Source organism: Colius striatus, chromosome 1, assembly GCF_028858725.1.
Source record: "Colius striatus isolate bColStr4 chromosome 1, bColStr4.1.hap1, whole genome shotgun sequence".
In the NCBI taxonomy this organism is placed as follows: domain Eukaryota; kingdom Metazoa; phylum Chordata; class Aves; order Coliiformes; family Coliidae; genus Colius; species Colius striatus.
In genome coordinates, this window is record NC_084759.1 from 168,339,482 (window position 1) to 168,353,085 (window position 13,604).

Below are 13,604 nucleotides of genomic sequence, written 5' to 3' on the forward strand. Positions count from 1 at the left end.
GACAGATATGCTTTATTTTTCTGAGGAAAAAAAGGAAAACCACCAAGATAAAAAAAGAGACTGTGTTAGAAAAAAATAATCACTCCATAGTGATATGTACTGGAATTGCATTTGGGAGGTGTTCTCTGCTGATCTTTTTGTTGCTAAAACTTTGAGGACATTGTTCCATGACAACTGTGGTTTTCAATCTGTTCTGTTAACTTTTTTAGAAATAATGCAGCAATAATAAAATGTTCTGGTATTATCTCTCACATTGAGGAAGCAGAGGAAGAACCAAGGAAGTGCACAGAAACATTGAACTGTGAGCTCTTTGCACACTCACGGGTTCCCAGAACTGTGACTCTGGGTTAGGGGATCAAGTATTCAGCCTAAGGCTTCTATGGTATAGAAAAGGTATCTTCCCAGATCAGGTACATGTACCATAACAGGCAACTATAAAGGATTCTGCCCTAGTTACAAGGTCATGGAGAGGTATTATTTCCCTTATTTTCATTGTCAATTTAATTTTACCCTTTGTTTTATCCATCCAGAACCATAAGAATCACATCTTTTGTACTAGATATCCAACAACATCCAACTTTTTCTAACCTTTGCCAGCCACTGAAAATTGGTTTTTAGAGCTATCATTCTCCTTTTCCAAATCCCTTTGAAATCAATGGGATTTTCAGAGTAGAGTGACTGAAAGATAGGGTCCCTAATCAACAGAGAGGCTATATTTCAAAAACAGGTTCAAGGTGCAAACATCACAGGTCCCAAGATAAACAATTCAAATACTCTGCATTGGGCATTTTTTAAATGTACTTAAATGTTCCTAAGAAATCAATCAAAAGAAAAACAATTACCTTCTATAATTAAGAAACAGCTGCATTTACTATCTCAGCCATGACTCTTATTTGGTTGAATTGAACTGCTGCACAGTTCATATTGTACAAACATGGATGGGTTGCGGAAGTGACACTAACCTCACCTAGTAACTCCTTGTCATGAGTTGGTTTCTGATCTCTATCAATTTAAGCCCCTTGAAAGCTGCTGTGATGCTGCTTGCCAGCAGTAACACCACTTCAATGACATCTCCAGATCAGCAAGGCTGAGGAAGATGCATTTGTGGCCTTCCAGCCTGTCTCATGATGAGAGTGATGGATCAGGGGCGAAATGGCTCAGCAGGGGAGAAGTAATCTCTACACTGAAAGAAGACTGGTTTTATCTACACCTTCTAACAGTGCTTCTGCAAATACCCCTAAAGCCAAATGGTGTCCCAGTAATGCTGGCCCTCCTTTAGAGTGTCCTCCAGGGTACCCCAAGTGAGTCCAGTGGAGATGGAACAGAAATGCTCACACTGACAAGTTGCTTTCAGTAATGTGTATAACCAGTATCAGCAGCAACACTGCTCAGGGCAGCTGAGCTCAGGCAACGCATACTCCAAAATGCCATGGGGAATGTGACCCACTCATGTATACCTTGGGGCTGTTAGGGTCATACCAAAACTGATCAGACCTTAATAAAGGGTACTCTGGGATGACCAGTCTTCTCCAATCTCCTAGTTTGAAAAGCTGTTGCTGTTCTTGCACACATTGAAAAATATAAAATAGTCTACCATGTAACCATCCAGATGAGAATTCCCATACCACCAGAATGGGAATGGAGATCACACTACTGGGTGATAGTGACAAGCAGCTTGTTTTTACAAGTAGGAAGATGCCAATTTTGTGAATAGCAGCCTGTTTACTTTGATCTTCTTATTAATAAAACATTGAAAACAATGAGGAATATTACTTCTCATACATGTAGCTTTCATAAGTGTTTATAATGGACAAGAAAGCATGCCTCCTAGGTACATTACACCTCTACTGCAGTTTCCAAGAATATATCAGGTTGTACAAATGTTATTCAGCAGCACAAAAGCTCCAGTTACAGTAATCATTGGCTTGTGGATTCCAGCCTGCTGTGCCATCATCCATAGTAACTTTTTGTTCCAAGCTCCAGAACGAAGATGAAGCCTCTCTGCCAGACTGATACACGCTCCTGACAGCACAATCAAAGTAGCCTTGTGCTTGTTGCAGATAGTTGCCATGCAAGTTGAAATAACTCCATGATCCCATCAGGGAAGCAAGTCGTGTACCATAATGCTGTAGACTTTAGAAGTGTAGATGCAGGGGCATTGCTCCTGGCCATCCAGCCAAGCCCTGGGAATTTCAGAGAGCATCACATCCCATACTGTGACTGAGCCACTGGGCACCAACCGGGGCCAGTTGGGGCTTTCACGTTGACTAAGCTTTGGAATAAGCTATAAGAGCAACTGATCCAGCTAATACATGCTTTTAAATGAGTTTTATAGTACGTATATACAAGGATTACACACGGAGCAGACTAGGAGGATGAAAGGTAAGTGCTATGGCAAGGCTTCCTTAGGAGCACTCCAGAAAGTAAGCATGACTGAAGTTTCCTACAAGCGTGCTGTCACTCTGCAGTGTAGGTGCTAATGGGAATTCCCACATCTGATGTTCTCAGAGGATAGGCCTCAGGGAACAGTGTATGACAGCATGGTAGCCCTGGCCAACCCCATCTGCATGGGATCCACGCTCTGTCAGATCTCAAGGCAATTCATGATCAGAGTGTGCTGGTGTCACAGAATATTTCACTCTCAGGTAGCCATAGGGAGTATGTCATAATGAGCACTCACATGGGAAAAGACTTTCTCTGACAAGCTGATCAGATCCCTCTTGGGTGGTTAGGGTGTGATTCATCACTCTCTGCTGCTCTACCTTTGTAACAGAGCAGCTTTAATTTAATTTAATTTCATATGGAAAACCAGTGCAAAATAGAAATAAATCAAGTGCTCTGTATTTACATAAAGACCAACATCCTCAACCAAAAAAAAAAAAAACTGGAGCGGTTTTGCTAAAGTCGATTGAGTTGTACTCATTTACACTGGCTCAAGCTCTGCTATAATATTTTAGAAATAATGGTTTATAACCTCAGATAATGTATACCATAACAACTCCATCAAATTCGTACATCAGCCTTGGATCTGCCTTTTATTGAAATGAGCATGTTAGAATTCCCCTTTGGTTTGTTTAAAATGTTTTAAAACAATAACCAGGTTATTGATTGGTATGCAACTAACCCAGAGCTGTAGTAGTTCAGATGCTGCCTGCTTTCTCACTGCAATTGGTATATGTTTGTACCCATCAACACAATAAAAGTGTTTCTGAACAGATAGAATCGGTAGTAAGGAAGTAAATCTGTCTTATGACACTCTTTCATCAGAACTCTCACTTAGCCAAATTTCAGAGTGAATATTGCATGTAGATTTTGTCCTGTGAAGCACAAAGTCCCATTTCTGTTGGTTTCAGGTTTTTTCTTTAGCTTCTTTAGCAAAACTGAACATAGTATTTGAGGTGGAACATCTTTCATACAAGGAAAGGCTGTGGGAACTGGGGCTTTTAGTCTGGAGAAGAGGAGATTGAGGGTGGGTGTCAGGAGGTTGGGACATCCCTTTTTTCTACTGAGGCTAGCAACAGGAAAAGCAGTAGTGGGATGAAGCTGGAACACAAAAAGTTCCACTTAAACATAAGGAAAAACTATTTCACTGTGAGGGTGAGGGAGCAGTGGCACAGGCTGCCCAGAGGGGTTGTGGGGTCTCCTTCCTTGAAGGTCTTCAAGACCTGCCTGGACATGTTGCTATACAGCCTGATCTAAGTGAATCTGTTTTAGCAGGGGGATTGGACTAGATGGTCTCTAAAAGTCCCTTCCAACCCCTACCATTCTATGATTCTATGATTCGATAAATATTTCTTACACCTTAGAAGCTTATTGATTGGTACGAAAAGAAGAAATCCATAAATAAGAAATTGAAGTTTTTGTGATGTTCACAGGTTTTTGGAATGTTTAAGGTCTTCCTTCTTAGGTTGGTTTCTGAGCAGAAGATACTTTACATCATATGATGTACACCATATGAAGATACTTTACATCATACATTACATACACTTCTTCAAACTGTGTAGGTGAGCTGCATTTGCATGGAGATGGTAAAACTAAGTATCAACTACCTGGCCCATTTTCTCCACTCTACACTACTTAAATCTCTGTGCTATGACGACTATTGTTACTGAATTAGCGCATTGTCTCCAATAATGTATTAGACACATTAGAGAAATTCTAGCCACGTTCAGAAATAGTATACAATCTCAGGCATACTATCTACAGATGCTCAGGCATGGGGATAAATTCAGATGACTGAGTCTGGTTCTTTTGAACTCAACTGGACTGCTTAAGTGAGCAAATTAACTCATAAATTAAACATTTTTACAATGGTAAGTTTTTAATTTAGTTTAAAAAATGAAAAGCTGACCTCTTAAAGTCAAATAAAGGATTAGGGACATTGATTTTTGGAATTTTACCTCAACTGTAACAGATGAGCAGGTCCAGGTGAAAGAAATGCTAATTAAAATAAATGAAGAGATGACAATAATAAAAAGGTAAACTCAGTTGCTCAGCTGAGGCACATGATTGTTACAATGAGCCAGTTGAATCCAGTTATATGTTCCATTGTTGTTTTTTTTCTTAAGGAAATACGTATTGCAGTAAAATATAGGAGAAGATAAAGAAGTCAGAAGAGTCCATAACAAAGACTTTCTTCTGTCCACCGTAAAATACAGGGATTTCTAAGAACAGCTGCAACCAGTGAGAAGTCAATGCCAATCAAACCTGTGCAGGGAAGCAATACTGAGGATAAAGAGGCATAGCTAAAATGGCTTCATCATGAGCAATTGCAGCAATGATCTTGCTTAGGTATGTCAGGGAAATATGAGTCACTCTACCAGCTTCAGCCAAACGATTCTGATTAACCAACAAGAGAGTAACCTAGTGGGTCAAAACTGTTTAATATTTTTTCATGGGTTTGTGGGATATATTTGAATCATTGTTTTCATATTTAAAACCTTCAATACATTTGAAACCAGAGTTGACAGAACAGAGCTGGAAGACATTTTTTGAATAGTTAGTAATACACATCATATTTTAATCACATAACATTTGAGAGTCTTAAAAATCTGCACTGGTATCTTTGTTGATTTCAGAAGAAATAGACAAGGCATTAAAAAAATAGTGAATGTCTGTCTTGCCTCTCACAGTTTGACTCAACTCGGTATATCTACACTTCATGTTTGAGTGTAAACTAGTAGTAACTTTATATTGTACCTGTACAATGCAAAATTATGTTTACTACATGCTACATTCCAATTTGCCTAGACTTGGTACGACACAACATATGGTCATGTTATGAATTAACTGTTGTAAAGTGATACTGCTGGCAAGTTACATGGCATGGAAAATATTTGTCTCCCATCACAGAGATCCAGTTCACCATAGGGCCATATCAAATATCACAGTAGGGGAAAAAGTAATCTTCAAAAAGGTAAAAGGTGAGCTACAAACAACAAAGTTGCCATGATATGTACATATTTAAGTACTCAATTCTCTGCTTTTTTTGTCTATTAACAATGTTCATATTTTTCTTTCTTTTCACTCTCTAGTCAGTGTTAATTTAGTTTTCATTTTATTGTTTCTGGTCTTTGCAGCTTTTCCAAGTAGACTGTAAATCAAAACAAGTCCATGCTGAATGCTTCCACTCTTTAAACCCACAGGACACTAAGAGTAGTTTTTTTAATTAGAAATACATTGAGATAGGCTGCACTCTTGATTCCAGCCCCACTCTAATTACTTCTGCCAACAGAAATTTGTTGTTAGGAACATGAACATGCTTCTAATGACTTGCTGCAAACACATTGTTGACACCGACAAGTCCTCAATCTACAGACCTTACATTTTCCAAAGACAAATAGAAATTTTGAGCCTGAAAGAACAAAATTTTCCCTAACTGAACTGTTAGGATAGGCAGTCCTTTGAGTCATGCCTTAACATCATTGTATTGTGCTATTTGTGCTGTGTTATTGATGGGGAAAAAAATCTCTCTACTCTCTACTCTCTTCTCCTCCCACTCTTTCAAAAAAAAAAACCACAACCCAACCATGTGTAAACTCCACAGTTCAATGAAGTGAGCAAGTAAAACAGAAGAAAAAAAAAAGAATAAATCAATATATCAAAATAAAAAAGTAAACCATTCCCTTTTTTCTCAGTTCTGTGGGTGCAGGTGCTCCTATTAGAAGATAATCCCCAATTGTTCACTTCTCTGGGAGGCACATATATGTGAGGATTTAGTCTGCAGAGAATGAAAATGTCACATACACCTTTAGGCTTTTTTTGTATAGCTGTGCTTGATGTGATCTGATGGCTCACAGGTGTGGTTTAGAATTATCGTAGTCATGTTCAATACCTGACATCCCAAGGACTCGCCGGTGGCCCAAAAGCATAAAGTATTCTGTGTACTCCCTTTTACTGCTGCCTGTTACCATGGAACTAGTAGAAAAAAGTATACCTGAAGAAATTGAAGAGTTTATTAGTTTATTATTTTGATATGATATATATAAAATATCAATAAGGAAAAACCCTCAAAAGAATTATAGCTTTAATTTGTAAGGGAAAAATAGGGAAATTTTTTATTGATGCTCATCTCAGATGACTGATTTATACTGATATCCACAGACATGACATTTTGTTGTTCTTAATGAGCATGATCTACACAGTTTACTTCAAATTAGGAAAGGAATTTTGTCCTATTCCAAGGACAAAAAAAGGAACAGCCATTGCTTTTCCCAATTCTAGTTGAATACGCTTCAGATATAGTTCACATCCATGATTTCTAGAAAAATACATAATTTACCCTGAAATGTCTTGTCTTTGTGTGCAATTATAACTGTCCAGATTTTGAATCTTATTCACATCATGCCTCTAGCACAAACCACTGCTCCAGTCCTGCAAACATATGCCAATGCCTCACTTTATGTAACCTCACATATGCCTAAATTTATGCAGCTAATCTGTGCCACTGAACACAGATTTTCTGAGAGAAAAATTAAACGCATTCATCAATAGTTTGGGGAACAGGGATTCCTAAGAATGAGTCCAGGAATAAAATCTGCAGTGAATGTAAGTTATCTAAAAAGTAGAACAGTATTTTTAAAAAAGCATGCCTGAGCTATTGTGCAAAAGACAGGCTCACAGAATCTTATCTCACAAAGCATTGCTGACAAAGATCATCCAACAACATTAGGTGGAGAAGTCTGCAGGGATGAAGTGCTGTGATTACAAAAAGAAGAAGAGGGGAAAAAGAAAAAGATGGGACAAATCAAATGTGTTATGTTTGGCAAATTGTTTGGAAGCAAGCCATCTTTTTCTTACTGTCACTACTGGAATAAATGTGAGATGCTTTCATCTGTAACGGTGTTTTCAAGTCTGCAAAAAAAACCATTTCCCCACACAGTTGCCAAAATTATTACTTAGGAAGGAAATTGAGGAAACAGTAATAACACAATTATAACTATTCACTTTGCACTGACAAATAACAACTATCTAATTGCCATCACTGAGTTTGAACAGAGCACAGGCTTTTTAAACAGCACCTTTGTCACTGGTGAATGCTAGCCTTGCAAAGCCTCTTGCCAGTATCCACTCCTCTCCCTAGGGCCATAACTAGATGATTTATTTACGCACAGCTTGTTTGCACAACTGGAGGTGCTGGCCTGTGAAAAATTACAGATACACATTTGGGGGTTTAAATTATGAACATCTCATCTAAGGTACCTTAGGTACAGCTAACTGTGTGAGCTGATTTCCAAAGCTACAGAGAGCTTCTCCCGAGTGTCTGGAGGAGACAGGTGTTTTCATCCTATTTCTGCTGTGTGTGTGTGTGTGTGTGTACGTGTGTGTGTGTGTGTGTGTGCGCGCATTTGGAACAACAAATTGTCTTCTGCAAAGACAGTGTACCTGAAGTGACACATCCTTCCCCAGAGTTTATTACCTCCCCTTAGGTAAGCAGTAGCCAAAACCATTTAGCATCCAAAGGTTATGTGTTGCTGTGTATGAAACAAACCTATACCTCTAAGCCAAATATTAACAGACAGCTATCCGCTCAATAAAAGTCATTGATCCTGAATATTCTTTAGGAACTGAGGCACAGATCTCTCTTTTTGTTTGTTTTAAATCTACCTTTTTCAGCCACCAGTATTATTGTGATCATTGCTTTCATGAGTCACGCGTCCCACAAAATAGGAGATAAAGATACAGAATGTGTTATTATTATTAAAAACAGTGAAACATTTTTGTAGACAGATTCACATCTAATGATCTCCAGCTATTACGGGTTTTAGACCTTATGCATCATCCCTGCTTTTTTTTTCTGCCCAAGTGTCATGATTTAGGTCCATCCAGGCACAAAAGACCAAAATCAGACTCAAGTGCCACAGACCCTGGAACTCCTGAAGGACAAGGAGGGCTTAATTGCTGGTTATGGTCCTGGACAAAACAGACAGGGCTACTCAGCTTGAGGAAGAAAATGGAACTTAATGTAATCCACCTCCAACTAAAACATAACAAACAGAAATATCCAATGGAAAAATAATACAGAGTAGGGAGAATGATGGAAGTGCAACCAGCTCTTTAAAATCACCTTTTGCTCACCCCTTCTCTCTTCCTGGGCTCAGAGCCCTGAGCCCGGTATCATTACCTCCACCCCTCTCCCATAAACAGTGTCAGGGGCAGAGAATGAGTGGTGCAGTTACTCCTTTCCTGATGTCTCTTGCCATTTATTGCACTCCTGAGGAGAAGTGCTCCTCATCAGTCCTCCCTTGCTCCAGCTCGGAGTCTCCCACATACCAGGCAGCCCTACATGGGTTGCACTGACCCTAGTTCATCTTCTCAGGGTTGAGATCTAAATTACTTGCTCCCTCTGACCTGAAGTCTCCAGCTCTCACCCCCTCTGTCATGGGGTCTCTACTTCTCATCACAGGCCGCAAGAATGTCTCTGGTCTGGCATCTCTCCTTCTGTCTTTCCCTAACTGTGGGGTCTGCATGGTCACCTCCATCTTGCCCTTGCCTTCCACCTCCCTCCACACATTTCAAATTCCCGTCCTTAAATAGTGATGACAGAGGCACCAGCTGGACTGGAGGTGGGTCCGAAGCCCAGAGCCAGGGGAAAGTCCAAGAACTCTTTGCCAAGCCTGCACTGCAATTCTCTTCCCCTGTTATCAAGCAAAAGCAGCTCCTTGCAAAAACCATGTCACCAAGGTGAGCAGTCATCCTGAGAAATCTTTAAAAAAAAAGTTAAACAAAAAGCTTGAAATTCCCTGAAGAAAAAAAAAGTTCACAGTGACCATTAGAAAACTTTGATTTTAATATTTAATTATTAATTCATCAATTCAGATAGAGGTGTTTGTCTTTAAAAGGCTTGGGTCCCGTTTGTTTTGACATTACTCACTTTCTCCTCTACATTCTCTTCGATTATGTGATGTTTCACACTTAACAATGAAAACTATACTGCACAGCACATTAAGTTGTTTATTTTCTACTAGGTGATATTTCTTCTCTTTCATCTGTGAAATGTTACACTCTGTTTCCTCACATGGATGAAATACATACCACTAGGAGGAAAAAATGACTTTTATCCCTGTAAATATGTTTTAAAATATTGTAGCTTTTACAAACATACAGCTGAAATACAATTTCTGATAGACAAAGCTATAAACCCAATGCTGCATATGTTTACTAAAATGAGAAATTTTACTCTTTAACTTGTGCATAATATGCACCATAAAATAGTTCCAAAACTGTCTTAAAAGCTTATGCATTTGGAAAGATTGCACTACTCTACCACCAAAACATGTAACGGTCAGACCAGACAAACCTTGAGAAAGACTATTGACAACACAATGAGAGAGAAACTATTCTACTATTGGATGTGTTGTGACTGTTGTATGTCTAAGACCATAAAGAAGATCATAGACCAAAGTTTAATGCTGGTTTAGATGCTACTAAATTAATTCAGTCCTTAATTTTTCAATGTATCAGTCAAAAGGAGTCTCAAGATGAAATCATACTTTTGGTTAATGCTTCCTGACTGATTGTGTAATACCACAATTAGATGCAGCAACACCAAAATTTTGTCTCGGCAGACATCCAGTGTGTACTTTCCATATCCAAAATATCTGGAGATATCTATATGGCTTAGCAATGACAATCCTCATCAATCGTGAGTTTTAAAACATTGCTACACTAATCACCCCTTTGATTCTGACAGTTTCTTTTAACCTACTGTTCTGCATTAAAATAGTTGGCTGTTGAAACTTCTGAGCATTAGCTTCTACAAGTAAGTTATTTCATATATCTTGTGAAGATTGCCACTAAATATAAATGATTACTACAAATTGTGACTTAATGACAACCTGTCTTCAGAGTAGAAACAAAACAGGGTTCATATGGGTGGTTCTGTCTTACAAGCATTTTTACAAGTGTTTTTTCAATGTATTTACATGGAGCAATAAAAATGAAACTTGATTTGCTGCAATGTTCAATTTTGATTAAAAAGATGATGATTGTCATGAAGTAGAAATAACTTGAAATTGAAATGACCCTTTCAATAAACTGTGACTCTTCTGATAAAAACTGTTTTGCTTGCATCGCTACTTTCCTCTCTGAGTCTCAGCACTACAGGAAAAGACCTCTTTCGAGTAAAGCAATGTCCACAATTACTTCCTGGTGATATGTAATCAAGGAGCTTTTTTACAATTTCTTTCATTGGTACAGAACTGATCAGAGAATGAAAATTGCATTTCACAACAAATTTTGAGATTTTTAACATCTGTTTTTCTTCCTGGTTCTAATAAAAATCAATTCTGCAAATAGTTTAAGGGGAAAAATAATTATTTAGACTGTCAACTTGATTCAGTGCTTGAAAATTCTTTATTTCTTTATCTGAGGCTCTTTACTTTGAACTGACACAAAAATTTCACAAAATCTTTGGATAAAATCTCATTTAAAGTAACTGTGGCTGTAAAACCTCGTATCGCTGTTCTTTTCCTGTCTTTCTCCTCCACCCTCTCCCTGAGAAAAGCTTCAAAGATTCTACTGAAGAATAAAGCTAGTCAGAATTTTTGAGTGAATAGTTCCATTTGAGCAAAAGGTTGAGTATGGAACATAGAGATTTTTGTATTGAATGGGATGATATTTTGTATAATCTTACAGTATTTTATGAGACAAATCTCTATGTACAAATCAAGTTAACTGAAGATTCTACAGCTTTCGAGATTCCTTCACACAAAATGTACCTGAGGAATCAATACTGAGACCAAACCCTTTCAGCATCTTCATTAAATCACTTGGATAATCCGAAAACAGTACATATACTCTCAGAATGTGTGCAGGTGATACAGAAGTGGGAAGAGTGGCTGATACATCAGAAGACCATGCTGTCATCCAGAGCCACCTCGACAGGCTAAAGAAATGGGCTGACAGGAACCCAATGAAGTTGACTGAGGAAGTTCAAAGCTCTATATCTGGATAGCAATAACCCAAGGTACTAAAACAGTCTGGAGAAGAAAAGATTAAAAGCAAATACTGGACAAACCTTGTTCTGAGCATCCTGTTCTAAATTATTCATCTTTGAGAAGAGGGGTTGGATCAGATGATCTCTAGAGCTCCCACGCAGCCACTTGCATTGCATTATTCCATGAAAATTAATCAGGTCCTATATCTAATGCAAAGTCAAGTGCATTACTGTATTAAGGTGTCCTAACAAAAGTAAAGCCTTCAAAATCAAATCTTCTTCCTTTTAATATTTTAGTTTTGTCTGCTTTGCCTGCTGATCTTCAGAATTGTACTCTTTGTTGGAGATTCAGTTTAGGAGTCTTACCCTCTATGAAAAAGCATGTACTTTTTTCTAAGTGACAGGATATTATTTAGACTTTCTCAATTAGCTGACCTGTTTCTTCTAACTCTAACTCTAAATATCAGCAGAGAAATTTTTAGAAAGGAGTCAAATGGCAGTGAGCTAGACTCTTTTGCTCACCTCACTTCTAGGTAATCCATTCACCAAGGAGCTGTCATCTGAAATCAATCCTCTAGCTTAACAAAGTGCATGCAGTCTCAGAATTGTTTTCTCAGAGGATGCTGCATCTAGCAAACAAAGTGAACTGAAGCTTATTCACCTGTGGGCCATTATAACAGTGGCAGCTTGGTAGGGCAAGAAACATACAGCAAATTTAATCTACAACAAACAGGCTAAAGCTATTTGGCATAGGAGAGAAAGAAAAAAGAACAACAAAAAAAACAACCAACCCAAGAGCTAAGAATTAAAGGCAGAAATGTCTCATAGGAAAAGCTTTTCTCTGTCTCTAAGAACAGGACTCTATTTTATTTATGGCATGGGTTTGGTGGTTTTTTTCTTTTTTTTTTTCCCTCAAGTGTTGTTGTTACTTTGCCCCACTGTGCTCTCTAAATTGATTTCCAGCAATGGCTGAAGAGCGTAAACACTCTTTTTTTATTTGTAGGATGTCAAGGTGCATGCAGGTTCCCTCTAGTCTACCTGGAGGGAAAAGGCAGTGGCCTGTGCAATAAGCAGACAATCACAGAAATACTTTAGGCCTTCATGATTCTCTTGGGGGGACAAAAAGCTTCAGGCTTTTTCAACCTAGAAATGCAGAGAGATTCAAGCCTCAGTAGCTCTGTGCTAAATACTGCAGAGAAAGTGAGATACTCTGAGAAATACCAAGGGAAAATAAGGGAAAGGATCAATATCATTGGGAGAACTTCCATGAATTTGTATTTGTCCTGGGTTACAATCATATGGCTAGTAATGACAACATATTGCTATTTTCTAGTCTGTTGCAGAGATCTTGACTATCATCTAGCAGTTCCGTGACCAGCATAGCTTTACAAGTACACTTCCAAATCTTCCTCTTCAGATGTTAATCACTCTCATTCCTTTGGTGGAGAGTCTCCACGCAATGTTTTTCAGTTGATTCTGAGTAACGTGATTTATTTACAATTCAACACAAGCTGTGTTGTTTCAGAGGTGAACCAAGTGAGTATATTTAATCCCACATTAAATGGAAGAAGAGGAACATCACCTATGGCACGTTATCTTCTTTGACACGTTTTTTGCAAAGGAAGTACCTGGTAGCTATCTATATCCTGTCATCTATTCAACAGAGCAGGAATTTTCAAATTTATTTCACATTCCCTTACTGTACTCAAACACACATTTTATAAAATATAAGGTGTACAACTGCATTTTGCTTGTTTTACTGGCATTTCTTGTGTCATTCTGACATCGAAGGCTGAACGTAGCTACAATAGAAGAGGCAATGAGAGCATGATACCAACCAAACTGATCAGAACATCAAGACAAATCATGGAAGGCATTCTTTGGAGTGAAATCACTCCCTCACAGACTGATGCATGGGCATCTATAATAAAAAGAGGAACCTTACAGGTAAAGTTTCTCTTTGAGAGGCTGTTAATTGTTTCCGTGCATTCTGAACATCACGGTTTAAAAGTCTTTTCTCCATGTCTCTTTTCACTAAAGAAGACCGAATTAAATGTTCCATGATGCATCTTAGTACTACTTCCATTAAAAAAGTTCACTCTGGAGTGACATAAGACCTGTTCTTTTCCATTCCCTTTCTATCTGCTTTCTAAGAAACTAAATATTC